Source organism: Pyrgilauda ruficollis, unplaced genomic scaffold, assembly GCF_017590135.1.
Source record: "Pyrgilauda ruficollis isolate IOZ18807 unplaced genomic scaffold, ASM1759013v1 scaffold174, whole genome shotgun sequence".
NCBI classification, from domain to species: Eukaryota; Metazoa; Chordata; class Aves; order Passeriformes; family Passeridae; genus Pyrgilauda; species Pyrgilauda ruficollis.
Window position 1 is genome coordinate 249,401 of NW_024516320.1, and position 24,211 is coordinate 273,611.

General features: G+C 36.8%; 1 pseudogene across 1 annotated transcript in view; it reads right to left on the reverse strand.

The window, feature by feature from the left end:
- LOC121351828 overlaps window positions 1-24,211 on the reverse strand; it is a 117,958-nt pseudogene that overhangs the window by 67,337 nt on the left and 26,410 nt on the right. Inside the window, exon 2 of the transcript XR_005954844.1 lies at window positions 11,575-11,759. The product of XR_005954844.1 is annotated as a guanine nucleotide-binding protein G(q) subunit alpha-like (transcript). The remainder of the gene's footprint in view (window positions 1-11,574; window positions 11,760-24,211) is intronic.

The window sequence follows — 24,211 nt, forward strand, 5'->3', positions numbered from 1 at the left end:
AAATGAACACTCAAAAGCAGAACAAAATCCCTGACAATGTGAGAAATTCACATTCAGAAACCAACGAAGGGATAAAAATTTCTTGACAGGCAACAGTTCACACTTGTAATCTCAAAATAAAGATGAACACATACATATTTTTTTTTACCAGCAGAAATACTTTCCATCTTAATTTTTCTGATAAGTGAATAGTATCAACCTCTGTAAGTTAAAATGCAAATAAATCTTCAACAAACAAATCAGGTTGGCAAGAAATGAAACCTGACAGTAAAACTTGAGTTGCTTACTTCAGTTTCATGTGGATCACTTAGTTTAGCTTGGGGAAGTAGTCTGTTGCTTGTTTTAATCAGTGGAAGGCTGATTCAATAAACTGCATGATCCTATAAACCAGTATAAACATACATTAAAAGTGACCTCCAAAAGGATCTGGTATGGACTTAGTAACATTTTCTAGAATGTTCTATAGTTGCATGTGAGGTCTGAGGTCAAACTTAGAAAATCAGCCAAGCAATATTTAATTAAGAGATGGTGGGGGGGAGGAGATTCGAAAGAAAGACAAGCATAAGATAGTGGTAAATCATCTTTATACCCTCCTGACAGTTGATGCTTTTAGCTTCAGGCACTACTCCAAGTTAAGCTAGAACATCCTCCATGCTGACTTAACTTTCAGCAGGAGCTACTGGATCTAGCAGAGACTGCTGTACTTTCTCTACTTTATCAAAGCCCATGGTGGTCAAATCACATCTCTGTACGCAAATACTCAATACTGCAGGGGAGCAGAGGTACGTGAGCAGCTCCCAAGGTTGGGCATGAGGAACATGTATCCAAAACCACTGCAGGCCATTTTCTGAACCAGCTCTCAAGGCTATAGAGCATGTACTTCTGTATGCATGTGCAGTTGCCCGAGGCACTGAGCCACAAACAGGATTCCAGCATTCAGTTCTGCAGTCATACAGGTTTTGAAACAACACCAAACTAACAGTTTTACTTTGGTAAAATGAGGAAACAGTTTTGTTTCATTCAGAGGTCAGAAAGTGGGGGAAGAAAAAATAGGCAACTGCCATACTCAAACTAGTTTGCTTGAGCTTTCCTATCTTTGAATTAACTAACATTAGTGTTAATTTAAATGATGTGGGACACCATCCAAGATCCGTATTTATGCTCTTAGCTATATTGCTTGTGGTGGTGGTATTTTCAGGACCATATACACCAGTCGAAGTGACAGGGATAGAAGAAAGGATCCCTACAGCCTACTGCAGGTCTCCCGGTGTGTGAGAGAGACTTATTCAAAGAGACTGGTAGTTTTTGGTGATCCAATGCAGCACATGCTAAGCATGCTTACTGCTGCTCTCCATTTATAAATCTGTGCTGCAAACTGGATGTGGGTTCATCCTGGGACTGCTCAGGACAAGACTGCTACTGCAAGCAGGGCAAAGGGCAGAGAGTCTGGGGCACTGGACAGAATCAGAGTTAACAATATTGGAAAAGAGGGAGGAAAAGCTCTGCCTTTGAAGAGTCTCCCCACAACAGCTCTGAATACTTTTCCAGCACCGGTTTTCATTTTAAGGTCTATTTATTAGTATTCCAGGCATAACCACTGATCTCTATTGAGTACAGGTCTCCACATAGCAAGATGTTGTAAGATGAAAGACAGTAGAGACTAACACTCAGAATGGCAAGATTACCACAGAACAGAAGCAGTATTTTAAGGGACATGAGCCTTTCCCTTATTCTATAATTGGTTGCGTTGAGGAAAAAAAAAAAAATTTATGAAGTGCAGAGGAGACTACTTAGCTCACTTATTGATTTTTTTTATAAATGGTAACAGTGATGGCACTCGTAACATACTGTAACAGTGGAAATTCATCATTGCTTCTTTCACTAGACTCATCTGCTGATGTAGTGAAGCATAATTAGGAGATGGACATGAATACGTCTGAATTTTGCATTCAGTAGGGTTTTGGTTAAGTGTATTTTTACTCAGCCTTTCAAAACATCTATGAACTCCAACTTCTACTATAAAATTAGTTCCTAGTGAAAGCATGCATTACATTTCTTGCTCATTGTAAGTATGAGATAGTTACTGTCTCTTCATTTCTTGTACTGTACAAAAGGGATGTTATGTCTTTTGTGCAACGGTGCCAACTGCAGACCCAAAATTATGGCATTGTTTTCAGTTTGATTCCTCAGCCACTCGGAAATACTTATTTTTAACAAGAACTGTAGTAAAATTCCCTGGAACTCTGCAGCTGTTATGAATCTGTATCTGCAAAGCAGGTGCTGGAAAATGCAACTATATCAGGAAGCCTGTGTTTCACAGTCATATCAACCATTTTTCCAACTTTATTAAATACTGATTCATGTGATTACTTCCATGTAATTACTTACCCTTGCTGCTGAAGAAAACTAAGACTGTCCTGAGAAACTCACTGAGTTCTAAGAAGTCTGAAAGCTCAAAAGGAATATGGGAACAAGGCACAAAGCACAGCAGTGTAAGAGTTCTCATTTAGTATCCTCCCTCACATTCTTCTGCCAAATACAATTGCACAAAATCAGAGAATATGCAAAGTGAAAGAAAAAAAAAATCACAAACCTTAACACAAGAAGATAGATCTAATTGCCAAATATAAAATTTAAAAAAACCATTTGTCTAAGGAAATACCTTACTTGATACCCTGTTGAGAAATAATTGTGTCATGGTCAAAGATTAATGACTTAATGAGATCATCTGAACATTGGAAAAGCATTACTAAACAAACTGTCTTCAGGGACTTACCCTTTCTTTACAAAGCAGCATCTTGACAACTCAGCCTACATATCAACTATATTCCTCCCTTTGCTCATGTCTCTACCAACCCCTCTCTCCAAGGCATATTTATTTAATTTTCCCCTCATTGTAGTAACTTCATATGAGAAATCTAATTTTCATCCCTTTCCAAAGAGGAAAGAATCGTAAAATCTAATTCTTGTGTTTAGACCAGTAATGAAGGACACAATGAAAAATTGCATTAAAATCTAGCAAAGCCAGAATTTGATTGCATTTTATGTTGGCAAGGATTCTGTCTATTTCAGTACATCCAGATATTTACAACACCTGCCTGGGATGCGTTCATAAAAGGTTGTTTTCTACTGCATATTCTAGCCAGTAAATAATAAATCAAAAAAGACCTGCTGGATCACAGAAATCCATCCCAGTGTGCCTTAAGAAAGTAACTCTAAATAGTAGTGACTTCAAAGTAGAAAAACTAAAAACATTACTGTTGCAGGTTCCTTATTTGTCAGACAGGCAAAACACTACCCACATTGCTGATTCATATGGTATTATCAGACAGCAGTGCACAGGAAGCTCTACAGGAAGACCACAAAAGCTGACAAGTGTCCAAAAAGGGACAGATAGGCAGAAACATAGCAGGAAGAACTTACACACCCCACTGGAATCAGGAAACAACAAAGCTAGTGAGTGAGCAAGCTATAGCTGCTACCAATCATTAATCCTCAAAAAACTACTTCTTGAAAAGGTACACTTCTTTTCTGAAAGAAAAGAGATGAGGAAAATTTGAGTAGTTTTTTACAGCAGGGAGTTGCTATTTAAAACATTTGCAAAGCAGTGACAGAGTACACCACTATAGCAACAGCAGCCAGTGCAAGTCATTGTTTATCACACAAGAAGGACATGAGCTACAGGACTTTACTGTCATGCTCCTCTCTGTTTAGGATGGTTTTGTTTATAAAAGCTACCCCAGAAAAATAACTTCTTTTTAAAACAGGGCCTTTCACAATGAGTCCAATAATAATGTCACACAATTTATTTTCCCTATCAGAAGTACTAGAATATCAGAGGTGAAATTAAAAACTTCCAAAACTCAGCTTGGAAAAATGCTGACCAGTGTTAAGACATTTTTCATATAATGGGATTTTCAAGAAGTAAATGAACTGTACACAACACAGTATCATTATAAAAATTCTGGTAAGAGCTTCTAAAAATTAACAAGCCTGCAAAAAGACGTATTCCCTCAAAATCACAGAAGGGCCCTTAGAACCTTCCTGACCACACTTTAAATACCACCTGCGTGGTCTGTGTTCTCTCTTTCAGGAATGCTTCATTCATCTCAGTGTGCAAGCTCCTCTGCAACCTCTGTGAAGATGTGTCCATGCATTACTCAATCTTTTCATACACAGTCTTGAACACCTTCCCTTATGAGCAAGTTTGGATCAGATATAAGCAACTCCAAATTTCTTTAATAAAAATCCATTTCATACTGCATACGTAACAGTAGATACACATATTAGACATATTTTCATGTCTTTTAGTGATGTCAATTCAAAACCAACAGCTCCTCCATGGCTCATTATCAAAGTGTTACTTAAGTTGTTTTACTACAAAAGAGTTTTTAAAAGCTCCTTACAAAGTGGCAAGTGGTTGGAAAAACTCCATATTTTCAAAACCAAGACTAAGTTTTAGGTTAATTTCTTCCCCAAATTCCTACTGTGCAGCTAAATTAAAATATCTATAAAATATTTTTGAAAAATGCCACTACATTTCATTTTCTCCTATGCCTTTCTTACTTGTAACTACTGGCTACAGCAGAATTTACAGTATCTTATATGTTTTTGCACTGTTTTGAATGGCTTTATTTTCAATTCTTCATCATTACCTTTTCAACTTTCCAAAGATCAAGGTAGTTTTTAAGAGTGACAGAGAAAGTAAGAGGAAAAAATAACTAAAGAAAATTTATCAAGTTCTAGGGTTATATTTCAGCTTTAAAGAAATCCTTTTTTAATCCAGACTTTGAATAAAAGCAGCTTTAAAAAATGTGAAGGGTCAAAGGAGTAATAAAAACATATATTAGAAGTGTTTCAAAAATATTCTGTGCTGGAATCAGTTTTACTCGATTCCATGGGTTTATGAGGGTAAAACCTATTAGTACACTGTATCTACAAATTGGCTTAGAAGATTAACAGCTAAACAGTAAGCCAAATTTTAACACTGGCTAGAAGGTCATATTAAGAAAAATGTAAGTCATCATCAGAAACGACCTTAACTACTACTCTAATTGTATCAGCTTTTCCACAGTATCAGTTGTTCATATGTATGACAGAACTAATGAAGAGAGACATGAGAGTTAGAGAAATGTTAGAAGGCAGCTCCTCGTAATTACCATCCCTACAACCCAACATTCAGCTTTTTCTGTTTGAAACTGTTCACAGATGTGACTCGCTCATAATAAATTCTTTTCTTACCTACCCAATAACTTAGGTCCACCATAGCAATCTAAACATTAAACAATCTACAGTCAAGAGCTCTATACTTTCTTGACAAAGATGAAGCACACAACCATAGCCTTGTGATTGTCTGTTTGTTATGCAACAGTTAGAAAAAAATTAAAATGTAACATGACTAATGTCATGCTTTGATTTTCCTCTGTCAACCTACTCTTCCAAAAGCAAAACCCTGGATTCCTGCTTCATAACTCACCTTTATGCAATCACCCAAAGTGAATACAAAGTCTGAGAGTGGAGCTACATGGGCCCATAGCCTAAAAACAGGTAGGCATGTGATTGGACTGATGAAGTGTGAATATACAATCACCTCCTCATGTGCAGACTTCAATCCTAATTTAACCAGGGAGAAAAAAAGAGCAAAATAATCTTTCAGAAAAAGTAGAGGTCAATGCAATTATATGAATACCTCTACTAGGTAATACATGCAACAACATAAAAAAATTAAACATCAGAAATGAAAAAAAGGGGTTTGGGAGGAGGAAGGAGTGAAGGGCAGGTTGTGTTTTGATTTTTTGTGAATTTTTTAACTACTCTTTTGTCAAGCCAAGGTTGAATTTTAGTACAAGACAAAACCTGCTTGAACTGTAATTTTTGCCATATAGGAGGAACACACTGAAAAAGGGACTGACAAAACCTGGAAAAAAACATTGTCCATTTAATCTGAAGAACTATTAATTGATTGCAATAAACCTTATTTCAAGCGTCTTGTGTGTTACGAGGAATTACAATGAAGAAATAAGTAACTTTTAGTAATTCTACATAATAAAACCAGAACACAACAGAATTGAATTCCCAAAAAAAAGGGTTACTACAAGAAAGAAATAATCTTATAAATTTTCAGAGGAAAATATGACAAAAATACTTCAATCTGAAATTAATTTAGAGATAAGTATTAGACAAGCTTAGCCTATCTCCCATAGAAATTAATTAAGTAATTAGGAAACTACGACTTCTAAATATTTCCTTCTTGAAAATACTTATATATAATTATGTTTATCCATTATTTTTATAGAACTGTATTGTCTAAATACCTATATTTATATAATGGCTGTTAATCACGAAGGAAGTCGGAACCATTCCAAGAGTACACAATCTCACCACCTTAAAATATATGCCAAACTCCCATTACACATAGAAGTTGCCCTGAGCAAATTCCACATCTTCACTGAGAGTGAACACATTCATGTGAACATTACCTGGAGAAAGGAAGAGTGTTCATTCACCTATATGCTTATTTTAAATAAAGTATTTGAAACTCTTCATGGGAGCATTCAACTCTGCTTCTGCAGCTTACTTCTAATATACCATCATCTTCCCTACACATTTGTAAAAAACAGCTAGAACTTGGGCTTCTGTATGAAGTATGAAACACTTAAACAGAACGTAACAAGATGAAACAAGTAATTTAGTAATCCACTAGAGCAATACAGATAAATGGAAGTGCTCTCTGCTCTAAACAGAGAGCAAGCAAATGAGTGACTAGGAGAACAGAATGTAAACTACTACATATATGGGGAGCTTTTTGCTTGTTAGTTTTAATTTTATTCAAATATAAAGAAGGAAAACAGCAGAAAGTAGGACAAAATGGTATGCCACAGGTAAGTACGTAAAGGTGTGCTGAGGTGAAATGTATGTAAGACTGAAGAGGTGCCAGAAAGAAAGACAGAGAATGAGAAGACCAAATGACTGACCGGAGACTGATAAAAAGATGAGAAAGACAGCAGAGGAGAGGCTGCTATCTATTTAAGATCGTTGAAATCTTCAAAAAGCTTCTTTACTAAGCACTCAGGAAGAAAATGCTTGTGGCTTTATTGGAAGCCCTAAAGCTCATGGATCAATATCCCCATGGGAGGAAATATTACAGCTTCCAGCGAAAAAAAAGCAAGCTGTCTTCAGTTCCTTTGTCTGAATACATGTAGTTCAATGACCACAATATTTTACATTTTCTGTACACTCTTGCACGTTATCTGACTGCAGCTATTTCTTGCTAAAATAATGCCTATGGAGCCTCCTGGTCTTAGAAGCATTTAACTCTTCCGCAAGACTTGCTATTTATTGGGTAATTTTACTTTGGTTCTGACTGCTTGGAGAAACACCTCAGAGAATCTAAATACTAGCCAACACTGAACATTGTTAAATACTAACCAAGAACCATACAGGTTTCTCTATGCTTGAAGAGCCACTTGATTATCCCTGTTCTAAAGCAATAACCATTTTATGTCACTATCCCAAGAACACAATTCTTGCTTTTTTGTTAAATAAAACCCCCCTCTAAACTGAAAGACTTCCCCTCCTAGTTTTCACACTACTGCTCTAGATTCAGTCCTTCACACTCTGTTTCAGGTGAGGTGACTGTGGTAGGTCCTTTCCTCCAAATTGTGTTTGTTCAACATCAAACTTCACCAAGCGATTTCACCTCTTAACATCCCCAACTCTACCCAAGACAAAACCTTATGCAATCTGATTCCATTCCTGCTCCTATTGTCTCACTTCTGCCTCTAATTTTATTAGCTTTCTCCAGTGGATCTGTCTCACATGGAAAAAACCAAGCTAACAAAACAATTATGGACTTGAAGATAATGCTAGTAAGATTTTGAACCTTGAAAGCATTTCCGATATCTGCTCATTTTGACTGCAAAACATTTCCCAAAGGAAACAGGCACAAATACAGACAAAAAATAATCAGAAAACACTCTCAGAAACTTAACAGCAAATGTCTACCACAAAACTTGTTTTTATGTTTCCAGCTTCTTGAAAAACTTTCTTGTAGCCTGTTCTTGAAGACTACTCACATTAGTTTAATTGTTATGAATATTTAAGAAGTCTCACAGGAAATTATGGGAATGGGATTCAAGTAAGGTTTCCTGCCTGTTAATCAACACAGAGCGATGCCTTCCTGATACTGTCTGCTGGAACAGAGTAGCAACTTGTCTTTTGAAAGTTACATTAAAATGGAAAATTATAGGACAGCAGTAGTATTTGGTGTTTAGTATAGTAGTAGATTCATTTGTCTAAAAATACAAACTGCAAAAATCATAAGTCTGTATTTTTTTAAATATGCATTTAAATACCTGTGGTTGCATGAGTTAGTTTGTACAAACAAAATTCTGCAAAAGACAGGCAATTTTCATAATTGCTTCCGAACATTTCTATAAAAACTAACACTTTCCCTCATTTAATAAAATACTTCTTACCCTAAAATTCAAAAGCCATACAACAAATTGATAACTTCTAGCTGAAAAAGAAATAATAGAAGCACTGTAAAATTTACTCAGAAGGAAACTAAAGAAGTCTTTAAGCAACCATTTCCCATGACAGACAAATTCCTAAAAGAAGAGATCACACTCACCCACTATCTTAAACATCAGAAGAGCTCACATTCAGAAGTTTAAACACATAAAAATGAATGTGTTTCATGATATAATGCTCTACCATCAGTTCTGAGGTATCAGCTTCTATAGAAATGTAACACAGTTATATTTCTCAATTGGCTTTCACTACTCTGATAATGAATCTTTCAAAACAGTCTAGGTTATTATAACATAGGACAATGCATTTCATTCTCTGCCTCTTTAGTTACATTTGTGACTATGAAGACAAATACAATCTCACAAGAACTGACTTGTGAAATTCAGAACTTGCCTACGGCTATGTTGATTATACTAAAATAGTCCAATGTAAATGTTGTGATGCTGTACACCACATGAATAACACAGCCGCCTACTTAACTGACTGCTAGGTATAAGGACACTGCAAATTCCAGGAGCGTTCAAAGATTCAAAATACTTCAATTTTAATAAATCACAGTTAGAGGTATAAAAATTGGTACAGTAAGAGACAACCATTTACACTGTAGCCCCAAAGTCCATTGCAGAACATGAAGAACTTGACCCAAAAAAGGGGTAATTTTTCTTCAGGCCCAACCACATCAATACCAGCTTGACCTGCAATTTTCTAAACTACAGTGTACAACAGCTACTGTGCTAAAAATATTCTGTTACTCAAACTTTGAGATATTCTCTCCAGAGATAGGATTTCCTGATAGGAGATTCAAATTAATAGGAAGTGCCCTTCCTGTGTTTTCTAGACTGCTAGACTAATGAGTTTGTTTTCAACAGCGTGTAAAAAAATGAAGGAGCAGATTTATTTGTTGACTGGTGTTCAGTGCTTTGAAGTGAAGTGACCTTGTATACAAAGCTGAAGCGTAGTAGACCACAATCATGTCTATTTAGCCACAATGCTGTAGCACGTTTGGTTTTTCCTGCATTCCTGAAGAAACTTGTACAGGAATTGCCCTGAGAGCCTTGTAACTGGTGACTTTTATTTTAGTCCGCAAGTAGCCCCATTAGAAACTGATGGGAATGCTTGTGAAGCAGCTGAGCAGAGACCCCTACTTTCAGCAAAGTAATTTTTATGTAGAGAATGTGAGCAGTTCTGGCCATGCATATACAGCTATGGCAAACCTACCTGACTCACTCAGCCATATAAACACACTACAAAAAGTCAGCACATCTAAAAAATAATTACAGAACACACACTCTGTAATATAATACAAGGAAAAACAGAATCCTGTCATTAGGATTTCCAGATATTAAGGCTAAGTGACAGTCAACACCAGTTTTGAAGAAAAAATGTGCTTTACAATCAACTAACTTCTCAGGCCATTATGTTTTATGCTTTGCACACAGCAAAAACATGGAGCCAAAAGACTGAAATGAAAATGAAAATGCAGTTTTAAGACTAATTAGACATTTGATTGTGATTTACAGAGGATGAGGGGAAAAAGGACAGCACCAGCATGCAGCTAGACTAGGAAATTCAACAGTCAGGAGTCTCACCAATTACAAATATTTCAATCTTTTTCACATGCACGAAAAACCCCACCCACCATTAAAGAAAGCTAACAGATTCTGACAGATGGGATCCTCCTGACTTCCTTCTGCATCAAGTCATGCTCCTGCAAGATTCTTGTTATTGCAGCATTACATCACCAACAAAGTGATGATCATCTGCAATGACTTCAGCAAATGCAAATGAAAAAAACAACTCATCATTAACCTGATAATAAGCTTTATCTTTCCTACTTATAAGTTAGCTGTCGTCAAACACATACAGCAGTTCAGTTGTAAAAATTAAACTTCATATATTTAGACACAAAAGATTCTAATATTAACCCAAGTTTATCTCATTTTCTCTTTCCCAGCTAATGGATGCTTTCTTTTATTGTAAATGTTGCTGCTCCTTGATATTTTCAATTAATGAAAAAAAAATAATAAAAGAACTTTTGAGTAATTTATCAAAGAAAGTATTACTTTCATCCAGGACTATTAGATAATCATTAAATATTCTTTCACAAGATGGAAAGAAAGGTGAGCCATCCACTTTGTCATGGATCTTAAATGGTCCTTTTGACAAAGTTGTTGATAATGGATCAACAGTAAAAATACAAACAATTCTCAGGGAACTGTTATCAAACAGTGCCTGCTTGAGCAGGGAGGTTGGACCAGATGATGCACTGTGGTCCCTTCCAATTTGACCTATTCTGTAACTCTGTGATATTGGGAGATATAGACAAGTAATTCTGTGTCTTACCATGTATTTTAAGAAAATAGTAAGTATTTCATTCCTAGTCACAGAATGAGAAAAACTATTGTAGATACCAGAGTATTAAAATCTGAATATTAAAAAAAAAAAGTTAAAACTGTTAAAAAATGCTAAGAGGTAGTAAGAGATTAACCTTATAAACACTTTAAATGTATTTTGTCCTTTTAAATTGCAGTAACAGCATCAATCTAAGAAGACTCTTGACTGTTTTCAGGTCTCATGTAGAAAATTTTAATTTAACAATCTATTCACACACAAACAGATATATTCACCTATTTGTCTAATAATTTGAATTTTTGAATTTTTTCCACTTGTAATGTAATAGCAATCCTTAAGCAGCAAACTTTTGCTACACATCACAAGAATGGTTTAACTGTGCTCTAATCAGAGTACAGTTGCATAGGAAAGGACAAGAGTTACTGAAGTCAAATGGCAGCCTGCCATTAAACCTCTGTTCTGTGACAATGCCCCCCGGGCATCTTAAGAGAGGTCTCTTGATTAAAAGCATATTTTGTGCTGTAAAAGTAGACAAAAAGGCAGAGATCTAAATGCAGGACAGGAAACGCCCTTTTCTTCTGAGCTTTTAGTATCACTTCTATGATGTGTCATTTTTTTGAGACCTTCAGTATATTTCCGGAAATAAAAAAGAGGAAAACCTTCAGCTACAGAAATAAACAAAAATCTCACCTTGTTATTTTCACACTTGTATGGGATTTTGAGGGTATCCATGGCCTTGATCATGGCCTGCATTGCTGTAAATATATTCTGGTACACCAGTTTTGTAAAGCCCCTTTTGTCTTCATCAGAGTAACCTGATCCATGAATGATTCTCATCTGCTTGATAAATGTGCTTTTGCCACTCTCTCCTGTGCCTGCAAGACAAATAAGAAGGATATGCTTTACCCAGTGGACACAAACACGACTTTTTTTGCACAACGATGACAGCTTGCTTAGTTGCAGGATACAACAGTTTCCAGTGGTGCTTGGAAGGTAACTACAAGAACCAGTTCAAGGTCAAACAGCAACATCAGTAGCAACTGAAGAACTGAATTAAAATTTGCATTTTGATTTAGCAACTAAACTAATGAGCAAAATGGCACTCCAAAATATACATATTATATATGACTTCATGTTTGAAAGTACTTTTTCTTAAAGATGTAATTGTACAAAACTCTAACTTAATGAGACATTTCATCACAAAAGTTCAGAGAGGAAGAAAAACAATCATCCAAGGCTATCTCTCAGGACATCACAGTAATCTGGTATTACAAGCAACTGATATATGTGTTTTGGTTTTTCGGAGTTTTTTTTTCAGGGGTGTTGGTTTGTTTCGATTTTCAGTTTTATTGTATTTGTTGGTCTGGTTTTTTATTTGTTTGTTTGAGGGGGTATGGCTGGGTTGCGGCTTTGTTTTAAGCTAGTATTGGAACAATTCAGAACCCATCAAACTTCAATCTCAGAACCATATGAAATCACTGTTAATTAAAATTTGGTTCATATTTATTAATGAGCAGTCACTCCTTCCACTACATCTTTTTCATGTCTTGTTATACTTTGTACTAAAAGTAGTTTATTGATGAAATATGACTATTTGTCAACTTTAAGTTGAGATCTCCTTGTTGGAAACTCCACAAAGGTTATAAGACACAACATTTTTCCTTTGCTCCAATTAAACAAGCTCATCTATGACTACAAGAGCTTATCTATATTATCCCTGTATTTTCTTAAGAGAAGGAGTTGAATCTGCACAGCTACATAAGCCCTGTGTTCACCCAGCTACTCAGCTCTGCAGAAAACAAAACGCATTGCTCAGTGCTGTTGTTTTCAGACTTTCAGCCTCAGATTTATTTTAATCATTTCTATAAACCTTTCATGCCTCGTACCATAACACTCATGTCCAGGACAAAGGCAGTTTTATAAGCCTCTTAGATAATGTTTTCAGTGTCCTCCCAAAAAAGTGTGTTTCACAGCAGTGCAGTTTATAGGAGTAACCCTTAACAATTTCTGAGACAGCACACACTGCAAAATCTAAGCCTCTAAAATTTTCTGCCTTTACCACAAGCATAATTTTGAAACCATCACTCCCATTTCCTGCACACATATAATTAACTTCTAATGCAGTTTTTCTTTACACACACATTCCCAGAAAATCAAACATGATGTTACATACTACAGAATCATAATGGTTTGGGTTAGAAAGGACCTTAGAGATCACCTAATCACAACACCCCCCTTGCCATAAGCAGGGACATCTTCCATTAGACCAGTTTGCTCAGTCCCCATCTAACCTGGCCTTGAATATTACCAGGGATGTGCCATCAGCAGGTTCTCTGGGCAACTTGTGCCAGTGCCTTACCACCTTCACACGTAAAGAATTTCTTCCAATATCTTGTGTAAACCTACTCTCTTTCATTTCAAAGCCATTTCTCCTTGTCCAATCACTACATATCCTCATAAAAGCCCCTCTCCAGCTTTCTTGTAGGCTCCATTTAGGTAACGCAAGGCTGCTAGATCATCTTCCTAGAGACACTGACTGGAATCAACTTGTGCTTTCTACAGCCTCATCCATTCATTACAGAACAAGTTAAAAAATACATCATGGCAATACATTCTTAAAATTTTACCATTTACCATAATAAACAAAAACAACACTGCATAACAGCCTCAAAATGACCTTTTAGTGGGCCTGTTTCACCTGGTGAAAAGAAGAAAACCTGAAATTACCTAAGAAAAAAATCTACATATTCTTCTGAGAGGATATGAATGCCTTATGGGCTCTGTTAGCCACTGCTTCTGCCACCATCATTCTACTAATACTTCCAGCCGATACTACTAATACCTCCAGCCGATACAAGGCAAAAGCAGAGGCAAAACGGCAGTGTAGTGGATCAGCAGAATGGACCAATGGGGGATAACACTATACTGAGACCAATTTTCTGCTGGCTACGACAGCACATTTACATTAGTCAAGTCACTTCTCTGAAGCCAGATATATAGTATCTTCTTATCTCTCAGAAAACTGATGAAGCCACACAACGTACCTGAAACTCAATCATAACCAGAATACCATTGCCACACTCCCTCATCTTTTGAAAAACATTACTTTCAACCTTTTCCACCCCATACCCTCCCCAATCCTAATATAATTCCTTGTCTAGTACTTAGGTGAGAATTGAATATTCTGACTGAATAAAACCCCCACACTCCTGATTCAAGCACACACCTTGGTTGGTCATCTGACTTTTAAACTTTTTCTCAGATAAAATCAACCTAATGAATGAAAAAAGATTAACTGTCCTCTAAAAATAATAAAGAAATGTCTATAACAGTGATGAACTCTTCAATCGTGGCACACAGGATTATCAAAATTTAAGAGTTTAGCATCTTAAAAACTGAAAATTTCTGAAAACCTCTTTTTTTATTCTTGAAATGTTAATAGCTACAACTATTACTGTATCATCAAGAATTTTACAACCAGAGATCTGAAAGTACTTCTAGCAGTTTTACATCCACAAGCAGAATCAGGAAAGAAGCCAGGTTGCTTAAATGCAGAGTAGATCCTTATGCATGCACTTGCACCCAGATATATACATATCACGTACAATTTATTTCTCCTGGTACACATCCTGCAAAAATGAAGCCATAGAATGTTGAAATGCAACATTCTTTGCTCTGCAAAACTTACGGAAAACCTTTAAACATGGTTTATTTTAAATAGGTGACAATGCAGCTACTGGCAGAGAGGTTTCAGAACTTGTAGTGACTGACAAAGAAGATACAGGAGACTAATTTAAAAGAAAAACAACTGTAGAAGATTAGAATGACAAGCCTTTCCTTTGTATGGCTGTCCTGTACTTGTTTTTGCACTTCTCTGCATTGCAACTTTAAAAAAAAATCTTAGGTATAACATCTTCAGATCAAATATGAGACTGGTTTTTAACTACAACAAAAACCACACCATTCTCTAAGCAAAACTCACACTGGCATCTCTTATACAGAAACACTGCTTAACTACACCTGATAGTGTTTTTTTCCCCAAGTTTGACCTACGAAAAGGCAAGAAAAACCTGCTATTTTACTGTTTGAAATTTTATATTAAATTAGATAGAAGAGGACATTCCTAAAAAAGGAAGGAAAGGACATTCTCCTTAAAAGGAAGGAGAAAGCCATTGAAATCCATTACCCTGTTAGTCAACTGTATGCACACAGTTACTAGGAGCTGTCAAAACAACAGTGTGTACATTGACAGAAAACTGGCATTCATCTTGGGGCTTGGACGCAGAAAGAAAGCCTACAAGTACCTGGAAAGTGAAGATTCATGGGTAAGGGTGGAATCAACATCCTACACAGATGAGCAGAACCATACTATAACCACAGTTTCATCAAACATTCACTTAGACAAAGCAGTCACTTGTACACTGCCTTACAGACTTACAGAAAAGGGGAACAATAGTAAATAGCAGAGTAACTCCTAGGAGGAGTAAGAGCTAAAACTCTTAGAGAGGTAATGCATGAAAAGAAAAATACTTGATTTCATTTAAAGTTATACTTCACTTGGAAGAAAGTTTGATGTCCTCTATGCTACCACTAATTCAGTGACAGAGAAAACAAAAAATATGGTTTGGTCTGTTGCTGTTCTAGCAGTGGAATGCAGTGGGATCACATTTCTGCTGAAACCAAGTATGGGTAAATAAAAAAACATAAAACTGTGCAAAATTCAGGCCTTGGACCAGCTTGGCTTTGTAGGTGACAAATCAGTTAAAATGTAGTATGGAATGCATGAAGATCCTCCCAGGAACAGAAGCAAAGAAGCCAGTCTGTCCTACCACTTAGAACAGCAGCCTTCAGGCCCACAGTTGAAGGCTACTGCGGGGAGGGATATTCAGTTGATAAGACTGTAGAAAAACTCCCTGAGGTGGAGGTGAAATTCCCCACCTCATCCTGTAACATGTCGAAGTTCTGGAGCAGAACTAGAGTATCCTTTCCCCATCAAAAGAAAGCAGCAAGGCCAGTGAAATGAGGAGGCTCCCACACAAAAACTTCAGTCCATCTGATGTGCTCATGCACGTAGGCAGACTGTGCTCTCATCCTGACATCTTATGAAGAGATCCTTGCCTCTACAACAGCCTTAACCATCACCTTTGTCAACAGTTGCCACAACTGAGCTGACCTGCTTCAAGCTGGTTACAGCTATTGCTCAGGCAGTCCTTTTTAAGTGAAGACTGCTAGTACTCTATGAACTTTTTTCTCTATTGCTTAAAAAGTATTATCGCCATGACACTGTATCATACCTCTTGAAAGACACATAAGTACCAACCTATACCTCCAACCAATTTATACTACCACAAGTTAATAACTGAAACTGACCATTTTCACCTTGGTCATAGAAACACCAAAGAATTTCAGTGACAACTCATCCAGAGACATGAACAGAATCTCTGTAAGGAATTACCAGTCCTGATAATGGATACAGTAGGCATATTAATATTTTTCACAAAATGAACAGTTGAACCATTATATTTTCCTTGTGTGATTATATAACTCATCAACTGACATTAATAGATTAAACCTCACAAGAGTTGCTTGATGTTAGGAAACATTTCAATGGCATTTGATTTAGTTACAGAAAAGCCTAGGAAGTTTCAAGCAAAAAAAAAAAAAAAAAGCCAGAAAGACAACTAAGGTGTCCTGACGTCTGATCCTACATCAATGACACCATGTTTTGCAGCTATGTTAAAAATTGAACAGAATAACTACAAAAAGCCAAATTAGGTGAGAACCCCAGTGATGGCATTTTGAGATTTAACAATGCATAGGTTGAAGTTAAGAACCACTTAGGAAAAAATGGGACAGGGGTACATATTGTTCTGTTGCCAAGTGTTTGCTCCACTGACGTAATACCTTTAATTTAAAATCACTACACAATCTTCTTACTTGTTTTGCTTAAAAGGCACATTTGCATATTCCACTTGCTTTTAAAAAAAGAGTAAGCATATAATCACTTCAACATTCACTAAATTATCTCCTCTGTATCATTTTAGTAATTAATAAACATTTCATTAAGATAACTGTCAATACTCTACACAATATTATTTCATGAATAACTAATGGAACAACAAAAACGAGCAAGATGAGAAAGTATTTATTCCAAAAAAGGATGGACAGAATTTTATGAAGTAGCTCACGAAGTAGATAATTACCTCAAATAAGGAATATAAAACATTTACATTCATGTAGAGCAATTTGTTTCAAGAATAATCTTGAATATCTTAAATATCTATGAAAAACTAAGCAAATGTTATCCATTACAAATATTACTAAAGTTGTTCCACCACTTCCTTACCTACACAATTGAAATTGTATTAACCATCTTCCTTAAAAGAAGGGAAAGAATACCTGCCATTATGTGGACAGCTAGTCTGAGTGCTTTCCACAGAAGAAAAATCCTCTTACAAATTTAATCTGGTTGTTTTTGAGACTATAACAGTCATTCTGGTGCAGCCACAAAACTTAGAGAAACAAAATACCCATCCTCACTGTACAAGTGATGCACTCAAAATAGTTAAAAGTGGCTACTACAATAAAAACTAAGACAGATACTGAATTACTGAAAAACTGGAAGGAAATGGAAGGTAGAATTGAAACACAAAAGTCAGCTGATGTTCTGTAGCTTCTTAATTAACGTTAATTCAAGCTTTTTTGTGAACCAGAACCTTAAACTCTTTTACAGGAAATGCAGTTAATCAAATACGGCTTTGTGCCAGATAATCAAAACTACACAGCAAAACTACTATTACGCAGGTAGGCACAGCTCATTACTGAAAGTCAGCATTCTCTACTCCACACCTTCAATTCAGAAAAAACCCTAAACCCACCCAACCAACTAAAAAAACCCAAACCAGCAAGCCCCCCCCAAATCAAAATAACCAGACAAATCAACAACAAAAAACACCACCACTGCCTAAGCTCCTGCCCAACAAAACAGAACATCCTCCTTATCTTTTATAGCTACAAACAGATAATTGTCACCATTTTAGAGGCATCTTATGATTATTTAGGTGTAATTCAGAAGCAAGAAAGCAAGAGAAGAGATAAACTGGGTGCCTTCACAGTAATTCCTCAAGAACTCACACAGCTTTGTAAATGGGTTTAAAGCAGGACAGGATCCCACCCTGTGTGACCTTCTCCCTTCTCTTGAAAGGATCCCTCTGATAAACCACAGATTCCCTAAAGAGAATCAACTCTTTCCAGTCTGTGCTTAATTTTCCATTTTCTATGGTTTGGAGCAGCTTCAACAAATTCTGCCTAAAGAACTCATCTGTGCAGAAAAAGTGTCACAAATCAAATTTCACCGTCAAAAATATTTTCTTGATGTTACTCTCAACTCAACCAAACAGCAAACTGTTTAAAGTCAGTCTGTTGGCTGCTGCTCTTCCACGGAAATGTTATAAACAAAACCAGAAACAAACATCAGCATTCATAAAAGAAGGTATCATACAAACTCTTACCTGCCTTGAACAGAGGAAAGGCAAAATCTATCTTTACAAACTTGTGTGTGATTAATTTCAAATGAATGTTTATATGAGATAGGTGTTGAAAAGCAGACTCCAGTACATTCCAATGCACAAGCAAGTCAAAATCGATAATTTATTATCCTGAGATCAGTATAATACACAACTATTTATAAATCAACATTTAAGTTTTCTGTAAGCTATTTATTAAAAGAAAATGGTGGTAATATGCTGACCACCACCTGATTTTCTGTGAAAACTACCTTAACTACTAATTCAATAGAGACTGGGTTTAGGGTTTAAATCTTTTATGTTTCCTTCATATTACACCTACAGTTCATCACCTCTGCACCTAAGTTGGACTAAAAATGATGGGGGCTGAGAGGGGCCATACAACACGACATGTCCTGCAGGTCTCCAGGATGATTCTCCAGGAATTTCAGTATGAGACTTCAGTTTCCCTGCATTCCAAGAAAAGGCTTGAGTTAGCTCTAAACTTTTATTAAGGAAGATACATAAAATTTATTTACCTAATAATTAAGTCTTTCAGGTTTCTTTCACCTTCTGTTACTCAGAGGGATTATGAACAGATAAACACAACTCTGATTCCTACCAGCTCTGAGAGACACTATTTCAGGGACAGTATAAACCACCAAGATTAATCAAAAGCAAGGATAAATACTGGTAGTATTCAAAATTGCAATAGTTTTCCTTTATTTTTATTATGGAAGGGAAAAAAAATACCTTAACCACTTTAAACCCTATGTCTTCAGAAAAAGTGATTTTCATGTCTAATACAACGCAACGGAGTTTGGCCATCCATGTTTCCCCCATGCCAAGGGCTACACTCTTGTACCATACAGAAAACTACAAAAGGTGAATATTTCTTTATTGATATGTTCTATCTGCAAACATAATTATCAAGCACAAGAACATATCAACAAAACAACAGCTGTATTTACCAAGCACACAAAGCCTTATAGTTTGCATGCTCTGCTTTCGTACAGTATAGTTAGAAACTCTGCAACTTGTTTTCTAATCTGTGTTTTAAAGAAGTACTGTAGTACTCAGAGTATATTAGATGCACATTTGCATCCATCTGAAATACCAATATAAAACAGTATATTATGTAATTTAACAATATGTTAGCAGCAACTAAGTCCAAAAACATGAAAACACCCTTTCCAAAGGCTTTTTAATAAATAATATTTATTCTATTCTATGTCTGAGAGCTCTATTTTGAAAGCCTGATATAAACTTTTGACCTACTACTCATACAAAAAGGCTCCATCCCAGAGATGGATGTACACAGTACAGCATTTTCCTTCTCAAAACGTGGAAATGCATATAAGTCAATGCTTTGCTATAACAAAAATAGTGTAAATATGAATTTACTGAAAACAAGTCATATGAATAATAGCACATTTGTTATGATCCAATATTTATGTTGAGTAACATTTCTGGTGGCAAATCTTATTATCTGAAATTAGAAACTAAGAACAGCAACTGTTTTGTAGCATTTTGGTACATTTTTTCCTCAAGAATGGTTGGCCATTGCTTCCAAGAATGATGGTCACCCCAGTTCCAAGCTTTAGTCTAGATATCATGAAGCACTCCTTCCAGGGGAAAGCCACAAATGAATGAAGAAAACCTCTTTGCTTTTCCACCTTTTTATATGTCCTTCATTCATGCCAAAGAAAGAACAGCTTCTTATGGATTGAGATGATTTAAAAGAAAGAATGAAAAGCAAATTGTGCTGGTTCTTCTTACACATGAAGAGAATAATATTTTTCCCACAAAGCTATTTGGGGTCTTTCTGTGATAGGTTATGTACTCTTGAGGAAGACTTTTAAGCTGTTCGCTTGATCTCTTCTGCTTTTGCTTCTTTGCTGCTCATGCCTCAGAGCTTTCTCTGACCTCTGTACTAGTATGATAACATGACAGCTGTTGGTGAACACCTAATTAGACAAGAGTGTAGATTACCAGTGTAACTATCAAACTTACACTAGAAACATAAAGGAACTATGCATCAAATGTTGGTATGCAGATACCTGTCAGACAGCTTCCCTGGTCCATTCACACGCAGCACTAGACTCAAGACAAAGGTTTCCTTCAAGCCTCAAATACACCCCCAGAACTAAAATGATGAAGTAATTTTTGCTTTAGTCTAACTACATACAAACAAGTACAAACAAAGTGCAGACTCTTGCAAGCAGAGCCCTGAACTGACGGCAGTAAGGAATCAGCTGAGATAATTTACAGTTTTTTTAATATTACACCTTACAAGTGTATTACACATTGTGTATCTTCCTGATTTCCCAGGGGAACACATCTTGAGAGCATCATAAAGGAAACACTTAATGGTATAAGCGACAGTTTTACAGCAAGTATTTCTCTCTAGCATTTAACCCGCTTCTCTGATGCTACTGTGAAGGCGTTGCTCCTCCTTCCGCAGGGAGACTGAAGAACTGGTGGTAACTGAAACCCATCCCCACCTGGTTTCAGGCCCTCTCACTGAATGAGCACCCAATTCACTCCCACACACCACCAACCCACTTACTCCATTTGGGATATCATTAAATGCTGATCACAGTAATAAACTAGAAGGAGGGTGGGGTGGGGGGAGCTCAGCCATTTTATAAGGAACAAAGAAACTTCCTAACAGAAAACAGAATGGGCACACAACTTCAGCAGACATTGGCTGCTGGGAGGGCAAAAAAGGAGGTGAACTGCGGAGCACAAAGGCAAGTCCAGCGCAGAGACTGCTTTCAAATCAGCAGCTGTAAGAAGCCCTGGGAAGAACTTTTGCTACCCCCTACAAGGCAAAGCTCCTCCTGACTGGCCTTCACCCCATAGACATGGCAGGCCTTGGAGCCCAGGACTGTTCCTCTTGCTGGCCTCCTTCCATGTACAAGTTTCTCAGAGGCTATGTAGCAGCCATTAGAAAGACTGTCCCCAAAAGACCTGTACCTTACTACGGGCAGTGTTCCTTCATCTCTTCACCCGCAAGGCGCACACAGAGCCCAGCTGGGCTGACAGACCACGGTGAGAAGCTCTGGCACAGCAGCTATACAGTAAAAACACATTACTCCATTTTTATTTTCATCTCACAAATATGTGACGCTCAGATGTTGCGTTTGTGTTCCTCTTGTTCCTACATTCACAGGGTTGCTCACAACTTCTGTGCGTTTCTCGGTGCACACCAGCAGGGGTGTGCACATACACTGTGAAATCCAGGCAGGCTCCAAGGCCAAGCCCACTTTAAATCCACCCAGAGAGAAGCACAGTTCCAGATATTGTGGCACATTTCCTGCAGCTTAAGGCAGACCATCCTTAACTTGAGAGTGCTTTTTAACTGCTACTTTCCCTGGAGAGTCACTAGTTTTTGAGGGTTTTTGCTGTCCTCTCACATTTTATGTCTTCTGAGGTATTCCAAGAAGCCATACACTAATTAAGCAGCTACTCCAAAATGAAGGTAGACCCCTTGCACACTTTTTCCTCCAACAAGGAGAGGGGACCTGGGCAAGTCAGCTCATTAGCTGGATAGGAGTGACACAAATGCTGTATTATTGTAGCTCTTATTTCAACAATTTCAAATCTAGCAAGCTTGGAATAACACTGAAAAAGTAAAGATTGAACAAATCATGTTTTAATCATGTTCCTTCCATATTTTAATATAAATACCACCTATGGACATACTTTCATGTGCATACATACACACAGAAAGTGACGAAGGCTCTAAAGACATAAATATACCACTGGCACTCTCTGATTTTAAGAAATCAGGTCAAGGGTAATATTAGCAAAGAACAATTTTATAATTAAAAAAATTATAATTAGATTCTCCACCCCCCCCCCACCAAAAAATCCCTGCTTTTTGTTATGAAAAAAAAAAAAAAAAAGTAAATCGAATAGCTAAGTTCTGAAAGGACATGCTTGCTAGCTTTACACACTACATCATATAGATATTTCCACACTTAGTACGTGACAAATGCAGCATTCTTTTAAGATGCTGCATTTGCTCAAGCAAATAGATGAAAAATTGGAAAAATCTTTATGCTTCGGTAAAGTGAGAGATGAAAACTACTACTGGGTAAGTAAGAACATGGACTATCACAGTCAGTAAAGAACAGGGACAAGCAGGCAGATTTTACGGTCAAAGCATCTGGTACCATCATTTTGCATTTGCATTTTTAACAGCATCGCTTTGGTATGGCTGAACTGTGTGACATTTTAATGTTCTGCTTCTCCAGCAGGGAAAGTCAGGTGGCAACACTCTGGAATACCACAGTGTCACAGAGAGAGCATTCATGGCTTCTGCCCCTTCAGACTGCCCAGATAGGGCCCAGCTCCCATGCCACTGACCTGCTCAGCTGAGCAACTTCAGCAGCTCAAAGGAAGAGTCTCCAGTCACATCTCTGACATGCCAAAACAGACAACTACACGACTCTTGTTCTCTTCAAGAGAAACTTCTGATCCTCCTTATAATAACTTTGTTGCTGAAGTTACATATTTATTTAGACCTGATTATATAATCTGATTATATACCAGATTATTACTTACTCTGAAAGTTTTTAGATTTTTCTGTATTTTTATTCACTTTACACATGCACTATGACTGTATAGATAAATAAATAACTACTTTTTACTTATAGAGGTAATAAAACCCATAAGACAATTAACACTCAGAACTCAGTTAAAATTGTAGATAAGCAACACGCCTTCCTGAGTCGAAGGGAAGTACTGTTTTGCTGGATACTCTTACAATATTAGAAGAAATCTCCAGAAATCCATGAACTAGATAGCATCTGAATTCAACAAAACAACTACTGTTTTACTCCAACATCAGCTACCCTAGCCAATAGCATGTACCACCTAGATGTGGATATATAACTTAGGAATTTCACCTCCTTTCTTTCCTAGAGTTGCCTCATTGCTCTGACCTCTTCTGAAACTACATGTGGCTTTCTGTTTAATTAAAGTCCACATGCTGTTCATTTGCATTTAAGTAAGTTACTTGCATTGTAAATCCTGGTTCATCTGAGAGAAAGTTCTAAATTCACTTAATATCCTAAGTAATTGGGCTTTCTATGGTGACAGGTTCTTGTTTTATGAACATTCATGTAATTCTGGTTTTCACTTGTACTGGCATCTGGTTGTAAAAAGATTACATTGATACACTTCTAGCCACTTTCAGTCCTATGGCAAAAGATACTCAAGAGCATGATTACACTATGAATCTGTTCCTGTTTTTATTTAGTACACCAAAACAGAAATAAATTTAACTGTCAGGGCAAAGAACTGTAACAACTGCAGTTCATACAGGCATGAGGTGGCAGGGTGAAGGACTAGTTACTATTTGCCATTATTCTTCTTTCTAGAGGAAACTTTTACTTCCAGGAAGTAAACATTTATTTAACACGTCATTCCTTTGCACAATAGTCAAATAATAAGTATTTGAGTCCAAATCTTTATGTTTCAGGCTACTAAAATGTTATCCATCAAGTCAACATTCTTTATAATTTTTTTAAATTATCATTTCAGTTCAACTAAAAAACCCCACAACAAAACAACCAAGGGTATATCCAGCTGTCACCACAAACCAGAGTTAACCATAAAAAGCTAAACAAGAATTTACATACAACAGCCACAATGGTATGATGCTGAAAGGTGATTATATTTGGCACCTCCATATTTACTTCTACTTTTGCATCACTCTTTTTATACCCTTGCAGTAATAATAAAAAACAAAACAAACATCCCCCTCCCCCCCCCCCCCCCCCCCTCCTTTTTTCCCTTACCACTACATTTTC